Source organism: Mauremys mutica, chromosome 2 (assembly GCF_020497125.1).
Source record: "Mauremys mutica isolate MM-2020 ecotype Southern chromosome 2, ASM2049712v1, whole genome shotgun sequence".
Classification (NCBI taxonomy): Eukaryota; Metazoa; Chordata; order Testudines; family Geoemydidae; genus Mauremys; species Mauremys mutica.
Genome location: NC_059073.1, coordinates 276,747,951 through 276,771,041, shown reverse-complemented (window position 1 = coordinate 276,771,041; position 23,091 = coordinate 276,747,951). Strand labels below are relative to the sequence as shown.

The window sequence follows — 23,091 nt, the reverse complement described above, 5'->3', positions numbered from 1 at the left end:
AGAGAAGTAAAATAAACTCTCTACTCCTACTTGGGATGTTCCTGTTTATGCATCCAAGGATCAGATTAGCCCTTTTGACTGCAACCTCACACTGGGAGCTCATCTTCAGCTGTTTATCCACCATGACCCCAAAATCTTTTTCAGAGTAACTGCTTCATAGGATAGAATCCCACAACTTGTAAGTATGCCCTGCATTCTTTGTTCCTAGATGCATCCACTTACATTTAGTTGTATTAAAATGCATATTGTTTGCTTGCTCTGTATCAGTGGCCCATCCTCTTCATTAATTACCACTCCTCCAAACTTTGCATCACCTGCAAACTTTATCAGTGATGATTTTTTTGTTTTCTTCCAGTGACCAATAAAAAAAGATAACTAGAGTAAGCCTAAGAACCAGTCACTGCAGGACCCCACTAGAAACACACCAACTCCATTAGTCAGTTTTTAATCCATAGATGCCATGCTAATTTTGTGGTGTTCTAGCTTTTAATCAAAATGTCAAAGGCCTTACAGAAGTCTTAGCGATGTCTGCACACGCTGCTTGCCCCACAGCCAGAGCCATCCCTTGAGTATGGCGAATCGGGGCAACCGCTCCGGGCCCCATGCTTTGTGGGGTCCCACGCTTCAGTGTGCATGTCTCATGCGGGGGGCACTAGGCCAGCCTGGGGTGGGGTACCTGGGGGGCCAGGATGGCCCAGGGAGATAGTGGGGGGCCTGGCACTGGCAGCAAGGATCAAGCCTGCACTCACCGGTGGGAAGAGATTTCTGCAGCACCTGCCCCTGCGGGCTGCTGCTGGGGCTGTGCGGAGCTCAGCAGAGGGTTGATGGGAGGTCCAGTGCTGGCCCTGCGCAGAGCGGGCCGGTCAGGCCTGTGGCTGGCTTTATCCAGCTGCGGCACTTACACACACAGACACCTGCAGAATGTAACGTGGGCTCGGCCCCGAGCTTTGCTGGCAGCGCGAAGCTACACATGTCCCTGCAGGGCCCGGGAGTCCCAGCAGTGGAGTTGCTCCCTCAGGGGAGCCCAAGGGAGCGGTTAGGCCCACGTGGCACGTCCTAGCTGCAACCACTGAAAGGGAATCGAGGTCTACCCAGTCCCCGACCACGGGGTGCCCCGATCACGCTGCACACTAGGTCTGCAGCAAGGCCCCCAACCCTGAGCACCAATCCTGCCCAGCTGGACAGTACCAGGTGGGCTGGCAGGGGCAGAGAGCCTGAGGGTCACCAGTCTGCAGCTGCAGACCAGGGGCAAGTCACACACCAAACCTGCAGAGGCTGGAGGGCCAGCAGCCCAGCTGGGCTTCCTCAGAGCTGGGGTCCCCCTGAGCCAGAGCGTCCCTGATATGAGAACCTGGAAAGGGACTTCAGCACCTGTATAAAAATGTTAAGGGGGGCCCATACAGGCTGATTTGCCCCGGGCCCTGCATCTTCTAAGGACGACCTTGCCCACAACCCTAGGAAATCGGTGACCAAGCTAAAGCCTGAGGCACAAAGTTTTTGTTGGTAAAAAGTGATGTTCTCCTGAGTATGTGTTAACTTGCAATGCCCCTTTGTGCTTTGTAAATCCTGTGACACATAACAGCCCTTTTTAAAGCAGAGGGGTCTTTCGGTCATTGTGACCCCTCTGGGCAGTGGAGTTCAGAAAGGCTATCAGACAGGTCACTGCTGAAAGGAGTGGTGTAGTGAGGGACTGCAGGGAAAGGAATTCTTGCTCCTGCATTAGTGAAGCTATCTTGGTCGCAGTGTGCATCTATGGGCATGGCTACACTTGCAAATGTAGAGCACTTTGAGTTAAACCCGCCTTCGTAGAGTGCAGATGGGAAAGTGCTGCAGTCTGTCCACACTGACAGCTGCAAGCGCACTGGCGTGTCCACATTTGCGGCACTTGCAGCAGCATTGGCAGCGGTGCAATGTGGGCAGCTATTCCATAGAGCACCTCTTCGCATTCTGGTGCTATGGCTTGTGGGAAGGGGGCAGGGGATGCAGGGCATGATGCATCGGTTCACATCCCAGCAATCCCTCTGCTTCCGTCCATAATTGGCGCCATCTTTCAACGTTTTTTATACTGCGCGCTCTGTCTTCCCTTTCGGTCTGCAGGAATGGAGCCCGAACTACGGAGGAATATGCTGACGAGTCTCGCCAGCACAACACGTTTGGCAGTCGAGTTATTCCTTAAGATCCAAAGTGACAGTGAGGACTCCGATGATATTGACTCGAGTAACGCATACAACACAAGATTGCTTGTGGCATTCATGGACATGCTCACCACCGTGGAACGGCGCTTTTCGGCTCAGGAAATAAGCACTGAGTGGTGGGATCACATCATCATGCAAGTCTGGGATGACAAGCAGTGGGTGCAGAACTTTCGGATGAGAAAAGCCACTTTCATGGGACTGTGAGATGAGCTCGCCCTCACCCTGCAGCACAAGGACAAGAGATTGAGAGCTGTCCTGACGGTGGAGAAGCGGGTGGCTATTGCAATCTGGAAGCTGGCAACTTGAGACAGCTACCAATCGGTAGCTAACCAGTTTGGAGGGGGAAGTCAACTGTTGGAATCATGTTGATGCAAGTTTGCAGGGCCGTTAATCGCATCCTGCTCAGAAGAACCGTAACTCTGGGTAACACGCATGACATTGTGGCTGGCTTTGCACAAATGGGTTTCCCTAACTGCGGAGGGACGATAGATGGGATGCATATTCCCATTCTGGCACCAGCCCACCTAGCCTCCGAGTACGTTAATCAGAAGGGCTATTTCTCTATGGTTCTCCATGTGCTTGTGGATCACCGTGGATATTTCATTGACATTAACGCAGGCTGGCCCAGAAAGGTGCATGACACATGCATCTTTCAGAACACTGGCCTGTTCAGGAAGCTGCAAGCCAGGACTTTTTTCCCAGACCAGAAGATCACCATAGGGGAAGTCGAAATGTCCGTTGTGATCTTTGGAGACCCCGCTTACCCCTTCATGCTCTGGCCAGGGCCGCCCAGAGGGGGGGGGCAAAGGGGGCAATTTGCCCCGGGCCCCGGGCTCCGCAGGGGCCCCCAAGAGAAGAGCGGAGGCTCCCGCCTCCGCCCCTCTCCTGGAGCCTCAGCGTCTCCGGCGGGGCCCCTGAGCCCCGCCCCGCTCAGAGACGGTCCCGCCCCAGCCCCAGCCCCAGCCCCAGCCCCAGCCTCTTACCGAGCACGTCTCTGGCGGGGCCTGAGCTCCGTCCCGCTCAGAGCCGCGTGGTGAGCGGGGCGGGGCTGGGAGCTCCAACGGGGGCCTGAGCCCCGCCCCGCTCAGAGCGCCGTGGGGAGGGGGCGGGGCAGCTGCCTCCGCTCGGCGTGGAGCTCACAGCCCCGCCCCCTCACCACGCGGCTCTGAGCGGGACGGAGCTCAGGCCCCGCCGGAGACGTGCTCGGTAAGAGGCTGGGGCCGGGACCGGAGCGGGGGGGAGGAGCGGGACCGTCGGGGCCGGGGGCGGGACCGGGACCCGCCGCCGAAGCGCAGCCCGGTCTTCGGCGGCAGGGGGCCCCTTCTGTTCCGGGACCCGCCGCCTAAGTGCCCGGAAGGCCCGCGGCGGGGACCCCCCCCCCCCGCCACCGAATTACCGCCGAAGACCGGGCTGCGCTTCGGCGGCGGTCCCGCTTCGGCGGTAATTCGGCGGTGGGGGGCTCCCGCCGCGGGTCTTCGGGGCACTTTGGCGGCGGGTCCCGGAACGGAAGGGCCCCCCCGCCGCCGAAGACCCCGGGCCCCCGGAATCCTCTGGGCGGCCCTGGCTCTGGCTCATGCAACCCTACACAGGAAGCCTTGACAGCAGCAAGGAGCGGTTCAACAACAGGCTGAGCTGGTGCAGAATGACTGTGGAATGTGCTTTTGGCCGTGTAAAGGGCTGCTGGCGTTCTCTGTATGGGAAGCTGGACCTGGCAGATAACAGCATCCCCCTGGTTATATCTGCGTGCTGTACCCTCCATAACATTTGTGAAGGGAAGGGTGAAAGATTCACTCAGGCATGGAACTCGGAGGTTCAACACCTGAAGGCTGAATTTGAACAGCCAGAGAGCAGGGCTATTAGAGGGGCCCAGCGTGGGGCTGCAAGGATTAGGGATGCCTTGAGGGAGCAATTTGAGGCTGAAAGCCACCAGTAATGTCTGGTGCCCTGCACAGGAGTGAAGTGCAGTGGTTCCAATGTTAGTAGGAATCTGTGTTTGCTACGTATGATACACTGACTTGCAGTGCCTGTTGCTTTCCTGGGCTAAGGTATCTTTTACTTTATGCAATAATATAGAATGTTTTCAAAGCAAAAAAATCCATTTATTGAACAGAAACACAACTGCTTGGGAAACAGAAAGGGCAAGGGGGTGGGGTGGGGAATAGTACACAGGTTTGTGTATGTCCTGTTATCATACTCAGCCTTCCTGTTTGGAGTGCTGTGCAGTGAGTGCTGCACTTCAGGCTGGCTGTACTGCATGGTGATGGGGGTTGAGTGCAGTGTGTAAGGGTCGTAGTTTTCAGGGCTGGGTAGTGACCCTACAGGTGTTGGAAGCAGCTGGTGGCGATAAGAATCCAGATGTTGGGGTGTAAGCGTGTGCAGACTCACCTGACGGCATCTCCTGCTGGTTGTCCTTGGGAATTAGCATCCAACCTCTGGAGTGCCCTCTTTAGGCCAGTGTCTCGCCACCACTGCTGGCCCCCATGTCCCTCCCAGGACCCCAGTGCTCCTTTAACTGGGTGCTGCCCCCGGCAGTAACCCCACAGTTCTGGGTCTCCCTGTCCCAGGGGAACCCCTACCCACTATCCCCACTTTGCCTCAGTCTTGGCTACTGCCCAGTCTCCATCTAGCCCCCATTCACTGGGGCAGACTGAAGTATAAACCACTCATCACAGGCAAAGGGGTTCGGACCCTGCTGCCTCTGTCTCCCCATGGGCTGCCCCATTGCAACCCTGCACCTATTCAGCCTATAGTCAGGTCTTCAGCCTGGGGCTTTCCAGGCCAGAGCTCCCAGCTCCTCTGGCCCTTCCCCAGCCCTGCTCCCAATCTAGGTGTTTTGCTTAGGTCCCTGCAGCCAGGCCCTTCTCCCTCTACAAGCAGAGGGGGACTGACTGGGCTTCTGGCTCACTGCCTCTTATAGGGGCCAGCTGGGCCTGATTGGGGCATGGCCACAGCTGAGCCTGATTGGGGCATGGCCACAGCTGAGCCTGCTTTCCCCCAATCAGCCCAGGCTTCTTGCCCCAGCCACAGCCCCCTCCTGGGCTGTTTCAAGCCCCACAGGGCAGGAGCGAGTAACCACCCCACTACATGGGGAAAGTGGGTTGGAGGTGACATGGGGGCACAAGGGAAAAGAGTTCTGGGACAAGGGCTGTAGGTGGGGCAGGCTCCACCTGCATGGCTACGAGCGCCTGGATCAAGTCCGCTTGGCACTCCATGATGCTTATCAGCCGCTCCATGATTTGGTGCCGGCGATCTGCGTTCTGCTGGCGGATCCTCCTTTCACTCTCCTGCCACTCCTGCACATTTTGGTTTTCATTAAGGGAGTGCTGCATGACTTCATTCAACGTGTCCTCTTTGCTTCTACGTGGACTCTTCCTGATTCTTTGCAGCCTCTCGGCCGGTGATAACACAGACAGCTGAGTTGTCAGGGTTGAATCTGCAAAGACAAAATGTAACACTTAAGAGAGGCAGCATTGTTCACACCAGACAGAGCAGTGATTCCCCCGTACTTAAGCAGGGCAAGCACAGTCTACACAATAGCATAATTTGCCCATCCCAAAGCGAGTGCACATTTGGAGCCCCAAAATGGTGAGTAGGCACAGGGTCAAGGGGAACTGATTGTTTCATGGCCGTACTGTCCTCTGGATTTCTGTGCCTTGGGGAGAGCCAACAGCTGCAGGGGGCCCTTATACTGAACACTGTCCCCACATTTTTCACAGGAGTTTGTCCTGGAAGATATCTCGCTGCTGAGGGTAACCTGGGAAGCAAGGGAGGGTCTTCTACTACAATGAGGCTTCCGCCCTAGCCCATATGCAGCTTGCCTGTCTGCAGCAATAGTTCCCCCGCTCTTACTGGGACAAGGACCACAGTGGCTCCCCCATGAAACCTGTGCAAGTGCATTGCCCAACTTCTGGCTGAGACCTTTGAAGAGATCACTGCGATGTGAGAGAGCACATTAACGCCCTATTCTGTATCTAGGCATGCATGCAGCCCTAACCCTCCTCACCCCAAGAGCCCGCACCGAATAACTTCCTTCCCAAAATAAAAGCCACTTACCAGGAACCTCCTCTGGTGTTTGTCCTTCCCCAAGTACCAGCCACCGTGACTAGCTACCTTCCTCCTGGCTTGAGAACAGCTCCTGGCTGCATGCATCTAGGGATGCCAGGGTGTCTTCCTCTTCCTCAGCACCGTCGCTCCCGCTTTGCTCCTCCTCCTCCTCCTGCCTTGTTGAACTGGACTCTGAAGTGTCCATGATGGTACTTGGAGTGGAAGTGGGGTCACCCCAAGTATCGCATCCAGCTCTTTGTAGAAATGGCAGGTTGCGGGGGCAGCACCGGAGTAGCAGTTTGCCTCGTGGGCTTTGCGGTTGGCATTCCGCAGCTCCTTCACTTTAACCCTGCACTGCAGTGCGTCCCAGTCATGGCCCCTTTCCATCATGTCCCTTGATATCTGCCCAAAGGTATTGTAATTCCTACGGCTGGAGAGCAGCTGGGACTGGACAGCTTCCTCCCCACAAACACTGATGAGGTCCAGCAACTCGCCATTGCTCCATACTGGGGATCGCCTGGCACGTGGAGGCATGGTCACCTGGAAAGATTCGCTGAGAGCACTCCACGCCTGGCTGAGCAAACAGGGAGTGGATTTTCAAAATTCCCAGAGAATTTAAAGAGTGTGTCTGATGGTTGGTCACCTGAGGGCAGGGCAGTAGAGTTCAAACTGATGACCAGAGTGGCTAGAACAGGCATTGTGGGACAGTTCTGGAGGCCGATCAGAGCGCATTAACAGACCATGGCATCCACACTGGCGCTCAGTGCTCCAGTGGGGGTGCATCAAATGTTATTCCACTCGCCGAGGTGGAGTACCAGGAGCACTCTAGCCATGGAGTCGGAGCGCTCTACATGCCTTGTCAGTGTGGACGGGTCGTGAGTTAGAGCGCACTGGGCTGCTTTAATGCGCTCTAACTCGCAAGTGTAGCCATGCCCAAAACTGCCTCCGCATCAACTTAACTCCCCTGATGAGCACTTGCAAGGCTCAGAAGAGGGGAACAACTCTGCTAAATAAACACAGGAATATTACTGTGGGAGACAGATGTGTGTGGAGCCCACAAGAAAAAGGTGAATTCTACTGTTGCTTACCTTGTGTGTAGACCAGCTCTGTGTCTTGAGTTTTTTATTTTCCTTTTTTCTGAGTGGTTCATAGCACTTTCCTCAAAATAACAGTCCAGAGGCCTAACATATCTAAAGTTGTAGAGTCTTCCTTCTTACATAACATTAAGAATACAAGGAAGCCACACTAATATTGCTGGGTTCCAAATAACCATGTTTACCAACTATAAACAAACATAAAAGTCCTAGCTACATATATACACTTCTGCTCTGTTAGGTTAGGGTGACCAGACAGCAAATGTGAAAAATCGGGACAGGGAGTGGAGGGTAATAGGAACCTATATAAGAAAAAGACCCAACAATTGGGATTGTTCCTATAAAATCGGGACATATGGTCACCCTATGTTAGGTTCTTGTGGCTTCTGCAGTAGAAGACAGAGAGGCCCATTAGAGGGCTCCCAGCTATTTAGCTCGATACTATCCAATTCCTATACACTATGAGACAAAAACAAGATTATCTATAGAAAATGGACAGTAAACCAAAGGAAATCAAAGAAGGTGGCACAATTAATCTCTAGCTAAGACCATGTAACCCCTTGCTGATAGAGTTAAATATCCTGGCTACAATTTCTTTGAGACAGACAATAATAAAAGCCTGACATTCTAAATGTTTGTGTCTATCCCTGGCCTCATTTTGAAAGGTACTTCTTAGCTTCGCAGGGTATGCAAGCCTGATGAGAACACATTGTCCCTTTCCTTGGCTGGTGCTCTTTTATTCATATTATGGATAGTCTTTGGATAGAGTTTAGGTGTGAACAGCCCTCATTACCATTTTAGACATGAAGTCATCCTTTCGGTCAATGATTCTCACTGGCAGAGAGTCGTTATTAAACTTCTTGCCGTTTCCTTTACTGCCCAGTGTTGTACCACTGTACCCAATATTTAATTTAGCTCAGCATTCTCTGACAGAAAGTTTTGCACTTTCTTTCCAGTTAACATGGAGTAATTCAAATAATCCTTTAAATCTGGATAGGTAGGTGGTATACACTCAGACACACCCTTTCTGCATACAGCTTCTGGTAACACCTACCAGAAGGTCCTTGCTCTCTTGGCTTGGTCATCTGGATAGTTGGAGAGCAAATTGCCCCAACCTCCAAAAAGCCACCTTGCTCTACTTGACTCCTTAGGTTCATTTAAAAATCCTACTCCAGATAATACATTTTGGACAGAGAGGAGAATGGAATGATAGCCGTATTTCAGTAAACCATGCTAAGTGTAGGGTGAAGTGTGGGATAAAGCATGGAGACCCTTGTGAAAGAAGGCTACAAAGGGAGTGTGAAGGACAGTGAACTGGGAAAGCAAAGAGACTGACTAGGGGAGCGATGGAGCTGAGAGTTGAGATACAGCAGCTGATCATTTCTGGTGATCTGTTCAAATCCTAAAACTCAGGAGTGAGTTTTTGTTTCAGTTCAGCCTAGTTCCCAATTTTCCATAAAACAAAACAAACACAACTTGGAAAGACTCCCAGTGAGTTCAATAAGCATCAGATAATCTATCATTCTCTTAGGGTTTGTCTACACAGCAAGTTGCCATGCAGGAATGTCCCATGTGGACACTGCTACAATGCACGGAAAGTCAAAGACTCCAGGACTTTCAGTGCACTGTAGCAGTGTCCACATGGGATGTTACTGCCTGGTAAGCCGGTGTGCTGCAGATTCACACCCTGGCTTACTGTGGATTAACTTGCTATGTAGAGACGCCTTAAATCTCTCTGTTTTATGAGTTCTGAAGTCACTCCAAATTGAAGGGCAGGAAAGAAATAATCAAAACATAATTTATACACAAAGTAAACACAAGGGATATAATACAAAACTTTGCCATTACCAACTTATTACCTTTTTCCATTCCCACACTATTTATTTTATCACTCTCTTTCCTGTTCCTGAGCCAAATACGACTCAATTTTAATGGTTTCTATCCCCCTGTACTGTGTCCAAGAAACAGTTCATAATTAAGGAAATCTCTTAATACTCAAAACCATCTCTAGACCCATGCAACGTAAGTTGCCCAGGCTATTATTGCTATCTATTACTTGTATCTCTTTCAGCACCCACAATATGTTAGGTGCTTTCCAAACATTATAAGGAACACTCCCAATCTGTGCCCTAGGTGTTTTGCCAACAGGTGGCCCCTTGGCCAACCTATAAAAAGGTTTAAGACAAGCTCTACTTCATTCTTTCTTAAATATGTCACCCTTCTGTGACAGCTCACTGTTTCCATTCTAAGGCTTCTGCTTCTGCACCTATTGCAGACAATGAATAAAATTCCATTTGACTCAAATGGATGCAGAACTGGGATCTAATGTGCTATCAGGAATCAAGTCCCATTTCTGTATTGACTTAAGCCCTTCGGGCTTGATTCCCGAAGGTATTTAGTCACCTGACTACCTCTTTAGGTGCCTAAATCCAACATTTTGGTCCCAATGACATTTTCAAAACTACAGTTCAGGGTCCACCTAATCCACCAGTGTTTAAATCCCTTGGACACATATGTTTCTGCCTGTAGGAATGCACAAACTGCCTGAGTCCTGCTGCCACCCCCCTCAGCTAATGAGCTGCTTGGAGCCCTCGCTGAAGCCCAAGACCCAGAGGCCCAAGAGCAAGATTCTCAAAGTAGATGTTCCCCTGGCTTTTCTCCAGCAGGGTCTGATCTCATAGGCATTCTCAGAGTATGCCCACAGGATCAGGCCCTTCAGAAAAAACAATTGCAGGCAAGTAGGTCAGGAAATGTGTGTGTATCCCAGCCTACCGGTTAGGGTATTTGCCTAGGTGGGAGACCTGAGTTCAAATCCCTATTCTGCTTCATTTGGACTTCAACCAAGTGAATGTTCTACCCAATATGGTATTCGGGGGTGGGTCTCTCTCCTGTTGAAGCTGTTCCACTTTGTATAAAAAACTAAATATTCCTGGGCCAGAGACAGAGAGATTAACTAAACCAAGGAGAGGTTTCATGGCTGAGAAACCCAAGCTGAGATAAGTACCTAGAGACCAAGATCAATGGGAGTCAGGTGCCTAAATAACCTTGAAGGGGGCTGGGCTGAGGCCTCACTCCCTTCCTCTGCATTACTCTGCTTCTGAGGATCCCTTTCTTAGGCACCTATGGGGAGCCTGGGCACCTAACTCGGGGCTGAGATTTTCACTAGGTACCAGGGTGCCTAGGAGTTAGGTGTTGCTGAGCAGTGCAATGCCTAAGTACCTTTCTAGATTAACAGTGAGGGCACTTAACCATTAGAACAATTTACCACAGGTTGTGGTGGATTCTCCATCACTGGAAATTTTTAAATCAAGACTGGATGTTTTTCTAAAACGATGTGATCTAGTTCAGACAGGAATTATTTTGGAGAAGTTTTATGGCCTGTGTTATACAGGAGGTCAGACTAGATGATCACAATGGTCCCTTCAGGCCTTGGAATCTATGAATCTTGCCCTTAGAAACCTGAGGTCCACTGAAAGCCTCTGGTCCTATTGAAAGTCCTATCGAAAGCCTCCTAAATGTCTCTGTCACTTTGAAAATGGAACTTAGGTTCCCAAGTCCCCTTAAATACTTTTGCAAATGTAATATCCCTCTCTTTGTTTCTTTTGTAAATCGTGGGGGAAATAATTTGTTCAAAAACAGAGATTTAAGCACTGTAAAATAAAAACATAAACCATCTTCCAGAAGGACGACATTTAGAATCTACGAGACACTCAGTGTAGTTTTTGCATGAACTGGTAATGAAAGAGAAGTGTTTCTTTGTGCCAAAAATAACAGCTGCATTATTAAAAATATTGTTAGGATCATGCTAAAATCCAGCTAGATTACTATTGTGAAAAATCTCTCTTCTTCCTCTTCTTTTTAATACAGTAGCAAATATACTGCCTGGTTTGGCTTAATGCCAGGATTAATTTTAAATTGGCCCTCATAAATATTTCATGAGGTCCAATTTAATGGGATTGCTTTTCCTGGCATTAAGTCTGTGTGGATAGCATCTTAAACACTGATGTTCTTAACAGACTCTCAAGAAAAAAGCTCCTGGTATTAATAGGCTTATTAATAAATTGCTTAACACCACAACTGTATATTTTAATAGTATTTTGACAAAAACCCATGAAAAGAATCTTTGCCAGCTATGTAGCTCTTTTCTTTTAGGCTTATGCTTTGCACTGTCATACCAACTAATCTATTAACATGAAAAATGCTAAATCATCATTAGTGGGAAACAACTTCAACCAGTAACAAAGTTGCTGAGCACCCTCTGATTGACATCAGTGGGAACTGAGGACCTCACCACCTCAGAGAAACAGGTGATTAAGTGAGGCACAATTTACTTTTGGTTTCTGATTACATGCAATAGTTCAATAAAAATATAAGACTGACACCTGTAAGTTTATAAAAATCTCTAAACAAAACCCTCTTGAATAATGTATGGATAATTTATTTCCCTTCTTTTTTCCCATGAAGGATGCATGTCAAATCTCTATGGTTGGTCACTTCAAGTACATTTGAATCTGTGTTTTAAAATTAATTTGCTGTTCAGTTTCAACACTGAATTACAGCCATGGGACCTTTATCAACCAAAAATCAGAAACTGGATTTGAGGCAAAAGCTAGGAGAGACTGGAGTCAGGTTTGATCAGAATACATGGCCAGATTCTTAGCTTGTAAAAAATCTGTGTATCTACCTTGGCTTTAATGGTCAGATGCCAATTTACATCAGCTGAGGATCTGGCCCACTGTTGCTAAAATGATTTTATTCAGAAGTAAACATTGACAGTACAATAATGCTAGTGATGAACTGAGTATAAATTATTAATTGAAACAGATTAACCTGATCATTTAAATGCTTTGATTTTATCTTCATAAACTGGCTTGGAAAAACAAGAGAAAATTATTTATTCTGCTCACCGTACTTTCTGTCCACTCTTACTGCAGTGCTGGTTGCAGGTTTAGATTTCAGTTGACCAAAGTGCTAAGCAAGAGTTTTGAAAATAATGACATAGATAAAAATAAATGCACTTATCAAGACACATTGGTTCACAGGCTGGTCACCTCTGGATAGCAGCACTGATACAGTGGTCCTTGAAAAGGGTGATATTAATATTGCAGACATTTATGGATAAAGTCTGGCAGCAGCATGGGTGCACAAGGGGTGAGTATAGAGATCCCATTTGCCTCCATGTCTACTTGCACAGAGAACAGCTTGCATGCCTACACTTACAGAGCCTGAGTACAAAGAGATGGCAAAGCAGAATACCCACAGGTGCCTCACCAGACAAAGGAGATATGGATAGGAGGACGGTGTGAGGTGTTGGGCACCAGGGGGGTCGTGGTCTACTCCTCTGAATAGGAGATATATGTATGTGCTACTTCCAAACATGTCAGCGGGCCCAGAAGCATTCTGCCTGGCTCAGCACTCTACAAGTGCAATGACTACAGCCACTGGCATGACTACAAATCCCTCTTCCTTGGCTCTAGCTGGAAGCCCCAACGCAACCATTAATTAAGAAAGAAGTAATTAGTATTGTTGGAAGGGAGGGGCTAAACATCTGACCTTTTCAATTACTGTGCACCGTTGGCAGGTGTATGGTACACATCAGGGTGGTAGGAAACAGCAAGCATGAGCAGAAATGAAAGGCTAGGAAAAAGCCCAATTCCTGTGGACTGCTCAAAGGTTATGCCAAGTGCAGAAAGGAAGAGGTCATGTGTAGATGTCTGGGAAAGACCCACCAGCAAAAAACCCCACCCCTTCATTGGTGATAGAAAATGTTGGGTATGTGCTTTCCAGTTTGTGTTATGTTCAGTGATATTCATTGTTCTATCACGACATGACAAATGAACAGGCATTTGATTAAAGATTATCTTCTGCTTCTAGCTGCAGGAAGATGTGGAGATTTAGCTGGAAGCACAGCTATAGTTTTATGTGTTAAGTTGTAAGCAGCAGAAAATGGCCACATTTGTTTTTAACAATATAAGTCTTTAAACAGACACCACATAATAGCTCAGGACAAAAAGTGAAAGAATAGCTTTATTTAAATAATGAAACTACAGGGGAATTTTAGGTAGGCAGAATAATTAGCCAACTGGAATTTGTGACCTTAGATTAGCACCTCTTTAACATATGAATGAAGCAAGGGTTATTATTATTTTATTATTATTAAAGTGAGTGAAAAGGCAGTTGAAGCAAATCTGTTGTTAGCTTACTTCTCTGGTTTGTCATCATTTTATTGCTACAACAATGCTGGAATTCAGAAAAAAGTGATGATTGCTAAATATTAACTGATTGGCTAAATAGCAATCTATGTCCTTTCTAATAGTTTTAATGCTGTCAGTTCTTGGCTGGCTAACAGAATATTTTTTCATTCCAATAGATGATATGTCAGCAGCTGTAGTACATATTCACCCATTCCTGCAGTCCTGTTGGAGTCAGTGGGATGCAAGACACTCTTAGGATTAGGCCCTGAGAGAGTTTGCACATACATACCAGTGCTGGTCCATGTCAGTCCTTAGTTTCTCTTTTGTGGTGGGTACATCTCACACACAAACACACATACGCAGCATAAAAGAGCCACATCAAAACTACACAAAGCCTGTGTATTTCCCCTCCCTCCACCCCCTACCCCCGCCCTGCAATTCAAGAACCAAATGATTACAAAAAGCTAATCACAGGAAGTACATGACTCATGGACAACTATTTCAAATGGAAGCATCCCACCTCACACAAAGCAGCATTATGAAATAAAACTTTGAGTGATCCTCCCCTGTTTAGCAGTGTTGATAGCAAGATTAATTATCCTTCTGTTGAAGTGCAGAAGCTGCCACAATAATGTGTCACCACCACTTACTAAGCAAGGACTTATTCATCACAAGTGACAAGACGGCAGAGAAGTGAAATTCTTGTGCAATATTTGTCTCCATGCTAATGTGGTTTGAAAACAAAGTTCCCCAAAGCTGAATGAGAAAAGTGAAGGGGGGCGGGGAGGAAGCTTTAGCCAAAGTAAATGAGCAAAAGAATTTAAGTAATTTAATTTTTACTTATTTTACAGACCTTTTCAGATTTAATCTTCACAGCCATTAGGGATTTAAAGAGGATCCGCTGTTTAACTTGTTTGTCCATTTGACTTAAGACAAATCCAGCAGATAACAACAAAGTACTTTCTTTGTCTTCACCACCACTTAATTTAAAAGGGACATGTTTACAAACAACTTAATCTGTTTAGTACAAATACTCCTTTACATTCTTTTATCCTGTCAAAAAACCTTCAGAAACCACATGGTTCTTTCCAAAGCCCAAAGCTGGACTTTGGGGCAACTTGATATCAACAGTAGACCTTAGTTGTACAAACATGCTTCATTGAATTTCCAGTCTTTAAATAAGCTAAAGAAAATTAGCAACAGAGAATTTGGCTGGTGTGCATGGATATACTATGTACTATTTTTTTTTTGGCAGCTTTGCGGCCATAAAAGCAAAAAATGCTAGCTCTGATTGGAAGAAATCCTTTCTTGTAATACATTATTTATTACATATACCAGTGTGCAGAAAACAGACAATGAATTTAAAACAATTTAACTTGATGAACTTAATAATACTTAATATCACATTATTAATAAGGTCTTCCCATTCACTGCAAGTAGCCATATCTCAGTGACAATCCTGTCACTTTGTACACTATGCTCTTGCCCATTTTCAATCTGGGTTTTGTTCTGACCACAGCACAGTCTATTCTCTTCCATCTAATGACTTCCAGCACTCTCTTAATTATTTAATGCTTGTAAAATGTTCTAGAGATGAAAAATGATATGTGTTGTAAGTGCTGTACTGCCTCATGGGAGTTGTAGTTCAGTTGCCTAATGTCCCCATTCTCTTCTATGAACCACATTCCCCCATGAGACTTCATCTCCCATTATGCTGTGCAGCGACGTGATTCTAATGATGCACCATGTCCCCTCACAAAGTAGGGAGACCAGGGTGGCTCATGGGAGGTATAGTTTGGTCAGGAAGTTTAGCCTACAGAGGCCAAAATATTTCAGTTTTTGATTTTTTGCCAAGAAGCCAAAATTTTCCACAAGACAAAAAATATTTTCTGACCAGCTCTAATAAAAAAACCATGACAAAATGTGGAAAGGTTTTTTTCAAGTGTTTCTTTGATGACAGATATCAGTCTTTAACAGGTATGCTTAGCAGTCAGCTAAGTATTACCAGCTGACTAATCTTTGATGCAACATGTAGAGTTTAGGATTGGTTAAAATGGTGCATTATCTGAAACAATAATGAGATATGAGAGAGAGAAATCAAAAAGGTGCAGAAACTATGACAGTAGGCAAAAATGTGGGAGGAGCATGCCACTACAATGAGAGGCAGAGAGATCAACTCAACAGGCATCAACTATGAGAGGAACCACAGAGGCTGGAGATGTAAAAATACACCATGGGCCTGATTCTCATTATGTAAAGTGGCCTTCGTGTAAAAGAATCAGGCCCCAAGAGGTTACAAGTGAAACCTAGGGTGAAATCTTTGCCCCATTTGAATCAATGGCAAAATGTCCATTGACTTCAAAAGGGACCAGTATTTCAACACTGTGATTTAGCACAATTCAGTTACTTACCAGTCCAGCTGGTTGTATATTGAAAAAATCTCCCAAACATATGTATTTGTATTCCAAAGAATATTCATATCAGCCAAGTCTATTCTGTTTTGTGTCCTATTCACAGATATTCACCTGAACAGATTTTTGTTTGCATGGATGTATGTTCATGTAGTTGAACAGCTGTTTTTCATTCAAATACCAATATTCAAATGTGAACCACAGTGTTTTATGCATGAACAGAAGTATTCACTATTAATCATTCATTGTGCTGCAGTTTAAAAATGGTCAGTCATCCAATCAGAGAGCAAAACCAATACCATGTGAGTAAGGCTGCGATTCGGTCACTGAGGTCGCAGAAATCACAGATTCGGTGACTTTCAGCAACCTCCATGACTTCTGCAGCTGCTTGGGTGTCCCGCGGCCAGCCGCACCAGCTGCTGCGCCCTGGGGACTGCTCAAGCACGGCCATGTGGCTGGCCCTGGAGACTGCCAGGGTAGCAGTAGTCCTAGGGGTGGCCGGAGCAGCAGCCCCGGGGAGCACCTGAGCAGGGCCGGATTAGCCTTTTGTGGGCCCAGTGCCAAACATATTTGTGGGCCCCCATGGAGGCAATGGAGCATGGCGTGGGGAGGTCAGTCCCCAGAGTGAGGGGCCAGCCAGGGGCAATGGGGCATGGCATGGCAGCCACGGCGCCGCTCCATCCAGCTCAGTGCGAGGGCACTATTTACAAACCAGCCAGACACACAGTGACCTGCCCAGCCCTGTGCTGCCAGCATGTCCCTCTCCCTCAGGCCCATGCCATACCACACAGCCCCGCCCAACACCCCATAGGTGCCAACTCCAAGCCCTGGAGCACCCACAGAAAAAAAAATAGTGTGTGCTGAGCGCCCACCAGCAGCCCCATCGATCAGCTCCTCACCCTCACCCCCAGCACCTCCGGCCCGCTGCTGATCAGCTGTTCAGCGCAGTCAGGAGGCGCTGGAGGGGAGTGGGGGGAGCAGGGGCAGGAGGAGGCAGAGCGAGAGCAGGGGCGCTCAGGGGAGGGTACGGAATGGGACAGGAAGAGGTTGGGCGGGGGTGGAGCAGGGGCAGGAATGGGAATAAGGAAAGAGTCCATAAAAAACTCATAAGAGGAAAATTATTTGTCCAAAACAATTTGGTAAAAATTTACAATATATATATATATAGGTATTTGCAGAACCCAGAATTGGTTTTCAAATGATTTACAAAATCAAAGAAATTGGGTAATATATCTGCAATTTATTTAATCAACTTTACTTATCATTAATACAAATGGAAAATTCAGGGTTGCGGACTTTCACCAGTAAAAGTGAAAGGTTTAATCACTGAAAGGCTATCAAGCTTTTAAATGGCCAATGAATTTGCTGCTGCATCATCAGTCTGCTGAGGAATCCTCTCTGGCCTGCAGGAAAATAAATAAAAAAAATCAACAAGTGGGATGTGCTGTGCACAACTGTCACTCAGTGCTGGAATCATGCCAAACCCCACAAGGGCTAAGACCCTGGAGTTCAATGTGCCCTGTTACTTCTCATAAAAAACTAAGAGTCATTGTAATATAACAATAGGTACATCTACACTGCAGCTGAGAGTGAACCTCCCAGCCTAGGTAGGTGGACTCATGCAAGCAAGGCTTGAGCTAACACACTAAAACTAGCAGTGTGCATGTTGTGGTGTGAGTGGCAGCTTGGTCTCTCACCTGAGCTCCTGGGTCTGAGCTCAGGTGACTAACTCAAGTGTCTACCAGAGGTGCAACATCCATAGTGCTATTTTTAGCACACTAGGACTAGTCTGTCTACCTGGGCTGGGAGGCTCACTGACATAACCAATGAATCCTGGCAACATGAGGGGAGGTCAGACTGTAGTTCTGCTGGCTCCCTCTAGTTCTGCTGCTGAATCCCTACACCATTGACACCGCTTCACCTTGTCCTGTTCGCTGGACTTGGCAGTGAAGACCCATCAAGCGTGTATGAGTGGCACAACTTTTACAAACCAGCTGACCAGGGCTTGCTGTTCTTGGTTTGCAATCAGAATTCTCTTCTCCTAGGTGGACTGCCTGCCATGGTTGACGAGCCTCACCTGTGTAACAGAGGCACAGAGAGGTGAAGTGACTTGCCCAAGGTCACACAGCAGGGCAGCGGCAGAGTCAGAAATAGAATCCGGTTTCCTGAGTCCCAATCCTGTACCCTCTCTACTGTACCACATTGCCTCCCAACACATACACCAATGACACTGTCGTATGAAATACTAGATTCCCTTCTAGTGTCCATATAGGTCAGTGATTGGTGTCAGTGATACTGCCCTGTCATCATTTGGACTAGCAGTACAATTTAAAATGTACCAAGACAATACCATTGTTTCTAACCTAATCACCATATCTTACATAGGAATGGACACATGTATCTGATCCCATTTTCTTTCTACATTTACCCTACATTTCTCCCACCTTAGCAAAACAAAAACAACAATAAACATTAAATCTCAGCACAGCAGACGTCAAAGGAATACTTACGTCCTCTCATATTTTGCTTTTTTAAAAATAGTGTTTCTGTTTCACTAAGTTGGCTTCAGATGGCAGCAGTGGTTTTATTATAAGAAATCGGCTTTTTAGTTGTCACGCTTTTCAAAATTAAGGACAGGTGAAAAGGTACTTATTCCAGTCAGTTAAAAACATTAAATTAAACAAAAAGGAGGTACACAAAAATTCTAATTCTATTCTCAGTCACATCAATATAAATCTGGAACAAAAGATGTCAACTGCCGAATTCAGTCAATGGACGTTACTCTGGGTTTACGCTGGTGTGATTTTGACTCACAAAGTGGGAAATGGGATACCATTTATATCCTGACTCTTCTCACATGAACCACACTATTAACAGAATATCAACTGGCAATGAAAGCTTCCTTCAGGCTTCATTGTACTTTTTCTGTATCAAAGTGTGATGACTGTCTTCATTTGCTTCAACTATGATAATAATTTAAAAGATGATCAAACAAGAGCAATAACAGCCTGAGATGGACATTGTCAGCCAGAAAAAAGCCTTTACACACTGTTTGTTCAGCACTTGTCACCTTTGAATCACAATACCTGTGTGCACCTTTCTGTTTTATTATGACAACACTGCAGTCCAGTAGCTTTTATTCCTCAAAGCTTGCTGAAAATATGTGATGATTTTTTGAAATATGAGAAGAAACTGCTTATCTCCGGGAAGACATTAGCTTTGATGCTGGTGTAAAAATGCACGGAATGCATCTAAACTCAATTAAGGAATATTTGGAGTATCAAATGCTTACAAATGCTTGCTGGCTCATTGTAAAAATAGCTTATCTTGTCTTTGAACAAGAGTACAAGGGGCAGGAAGAGCTGTATAAAATATATGTCTCTGAAGAAGATGGTCTGAAGTTCCTACAGAGGAAATGTTCAGAACTGATATAGAAATATAACATTATATAATGTGATATCACAACTTCAGGGCCTGATCGTGGATGCCTCATGCAGACAAGAACCCTGCTGAAGCCAGTTTATGTGTTGCCTGCATGAGGAATATGGGATCCAGCCCAATATGTATGTGTGTTTGTTTGTTGTGACCATAGCAAAGCAGGGTAAAAATATTTCTGTATTTTACTTATGATTTTTAACAGCAGCACTATATGATAATTTGTTTCTACTGAAGGGAATTGAAATTGTTTAATGTGAAAAATGTATAGATCAAAAGTTCCTTTCTCATTTCCTGCTAAGAGCAGCTAAAATTTTCAAATTTGGGCTCTTTAAGTTAGGTACCTAAATAAACATGGCTTGATTTTCAGCTGGCCTGTGCCCTCATTCTTCCCAATGAAGTCAACTCATCTAAGAGTCTTATGACAAAAGATAAACAAGTATTTAAAAATACAGGGGAAGAGAGGTGAGAGAAGAATATACTGCATAAAGAACCATGTTTATGGGGTTGAGAAGTTGGTAATGGGATACACAACCTTTCACATAGAATCGTAGGACTGGAAGGGACCTTGACAGGTCATCTAGTTCAGTCCTCTGCACTCATGTAAGTATTATCTAGACGGTCCCTGATAGGTGTTTGTCTAACCTACTCTTAAAAATCTCCAATGATGGAGATTCCACAATCTCCCTAGGCAATTTATTCCAGTGCTTAACCACCCTGACAGGAATTTTTTCCTGATGTCCAGCCTAAACCTCCCTTGCTGCAATTTAAGCCCATCGCTTCTTGTCCTATCTTCAGAGGTTAAGGAGAACAATTTTTCTCCCTCCTCCTTTTATGTACTTGAAAACTGTTATATCCCCTCTCAGTCTTCTCTTCTCCAGACTAAACAAACCCAGTTTTTTCAGTCTTCCCTCATAGGTCATGTTTTCTAGACCTTTAATCATTTTTGTTGCTCTTCTCTGGACTTTCTCCAATTTGCCCATATCTTTCCTGAAATGTGGTGCCCAGAACTGGACATGATACTCCAGCTGGCACCTAATCAGTGTGGAGTAGAGCGGAAGAATTACTTCTCATGTCTTGTTTACAACACCTAAGGGCTTGTCTACTCTGCACCACAGTGTGGACTACAGGGGTGTCAATTACAGACCACACTAAAGAGTTGTGCTGTAATTGACCCATCTGGACACTAATGGCGTAAATTAAAAGGTACTTAGTTCATGTTAATTTAATACTATTAGAAAGAGCAGTATGTTAATGCAAACTAGGTATCTGGTACTTTGTGCCAACAGCATCCACATGGGGCATTTCAGTGCAATTCTTTGGTGCACTCTGCAATTCACACCTCCGACAGTCCACACTACAGTATAGTGTAGACATAATCTAAATTGCTCATTCAAATCTAAACCAGTTCAGTATAGACTTCCAATTGTTATCACTTATCTATTAGTTACTATATATATCAGCGTATGCACAATGTGCCCAGCCATTTGATCTATCCAGCCATCATCAGCCAGAAACAAGCCATTTGATATGAAAGGTATTTGGAGATCTCCATGAAAAAAATTGGTGGTCACAGTTTAGTTCCGGGTGTCCATGTCACAAAACCACCAGGATAATTGGTATTAACTGGCAATCTTGGAGATGGTAAAGATTGAACTAGCATCTCATCTGTAGAGTGATTCCTCTAAGCTAAAAGGATGCACGTTTGCAAGCGAACGTGCAAAACGTGCACTTCCCTTTCTTGTGCTGTGGCTGCTAGGTGGATAAATGGACAGTCAGTCTGGCACTTTTCAGGGGACTAAATAAAAATGTAATAGAAGCAGTTTGTTTTGGGTTTCTTTTCTTTTCTTTTTTTGTTTTTTTTTTTGTTTTGTTTTGTTTTGAATGCAGTAGAACAAGGCAGAACTAACATCAAAACACTCTATACTTCTGCACTTCAACTCTGATTTATTGTTTTTTCACTTATGTAGATGATAGAAATATGAGCACATGAAGTTCTTTGAAGAATGACAGTGGACCATTACAGACAGAAGTACTGAAATATCAGACAATTATAGCCTTACAAAGGAAGGCTGTGCATTTATTAATCTAACATTAGGATAAATCCAGTAATGTCAGATGAGGAATTAAGCAGCAATCTGATAACATCAGCAATAGTTATGAAATACCATACAAACTAGTAAGGCTCAGTTCCCTTTGATTAACATCCAGAAATTTCTTGTGTGCAATGGACAATTTTCTCAACCACATTTTTCCATTTGGTGAAGAGTTGGCCAGTAGTTAAATAAGTTGGGTGAATACTGCCCACACACACACATACTACATGACTACTGATATATTCATGCCATCATGATTCCAGTATCCACTCTTTGTATAAATGACACGTGCTGCTTGCCAAAGGCTGCTATAGCATGTCTAAAGGAAAGAGGGAGATGGAGGATAACCTCCTGTAGTCCCACATGGTTCCCCAGGCACTAGGAGATAACGTAGTGCACTATGATACTAATGGCTTTAGGGAGAAGGCTAAGGTTCCATGGGCAGGGTGAGCTGGAACACCCTATCCTACTAATGAATGAGAGACAAGGTTGACTCAGCAGTAGTTCCCAGTCAACCTCTCTCTGATATCAAGGAAAGCAGAGCAAGCTGGGAACTGTAGTCCATGGTGACACCCATATTTATAGTCCTGGTCTCTGGTAAAACCTGATGGGATTAAAGGGTGCATATAGTTTTTTTTAAAAGTACTCCTCCCACAGACCAGGTAGAGAACTGCAAGGAGTCAGCCTCTCCATGTGATCTCTCCTGGAAGAAGTAGGCAAGTAATCGAGTGGATACACTAAGAAGTGCAAAAGAGAAGCCTGGTTGCAGTATTGTTGGTCCCGGGTTGGTCCCAGGATATTAGAGAAACAAGGTAAGACATTACATCACCTACCTTGTCTGTCTCATATTTTTCCTGGTTTGATTTGTTGTTTTTATTTATACAGAGTCTGATTTTCAAAGGCACCTGGGCACCCACAATTCTTCAGTCAGACCTGTGAGTGCTTAGCAGTCCTGAAGTTCAGGCCACTTTCACTTAGGTACCTAACTTCAGTGACCCATGCTTGAAAGTTTGGCCTAGTTCTTCGTGACTGAGCAAGACATTCCAGGGCACTTCAGTCTTGAGGCCTAAAAGGAAATGCAAATTGTGAAGATGCAGCTATTTAATGGCAGAAAATGCAAAATAAGTAACGTGATGCTACATTTGCTTTCTGATATTCTACAGTGAGGAGACTATACTCTGCACTTGCAATGGGATGAACCTGAAGAATAGAACTTTTCCGCATGTAACTGTGAATCCTAATTAAAAATCTCCTGTGTTTGGCAAACCAATAACTGGACTTTGATTCTTCCTTCTCTTTTCTCCTTCATTCCTTTCTTTCCTTCATTCACACAGGTTTTCCATTCCCCAAAGCCTCTTGCCCTCATCTTTCCTGAAAAGGATCCCACTAATACCTTCTAAGAGAAAACGTTCAGTAAATGTGTATAAAATCCTTGGCAATAGGAGTACTAGTGTACAGAAGAGAAGCTATAACAACATATGGAGAAGATACCAGAAATACTTAACCAAGACAGAGCAGGGGAAAAAGGTACCTAGACAATTATAGTTTCCATTAAGAATAGTCAATATGGATTTGCCAAAGGGAGATCTTATAGAAGAACTAATCAGAGCTGATAAGAAGCA

At 45.7% G+C, this 23,091-nt stretch overlaps 1 long non-coding RNA gene across 1 annotated transcript in view; it reads left to right on the top strand.

Moving 5' to 3' along the window:
• Positions 1-22,545, top strand: part of LOC123364711 — a 59,976-nt gene extending 37,431 nt beyond the window's left edge. The window contains exon 3 of the long non-coding RNA XR_006577240.1: positions 22,127-22,545. This is a non-coding gene — a long non-coding RNA (uncharacterized LOC123364711). The remainder of the gene's footprint in view (positions 1-22,126) is intronic.
• Positions 22,546-23,091: the final 546 nt, after the last annotated feature.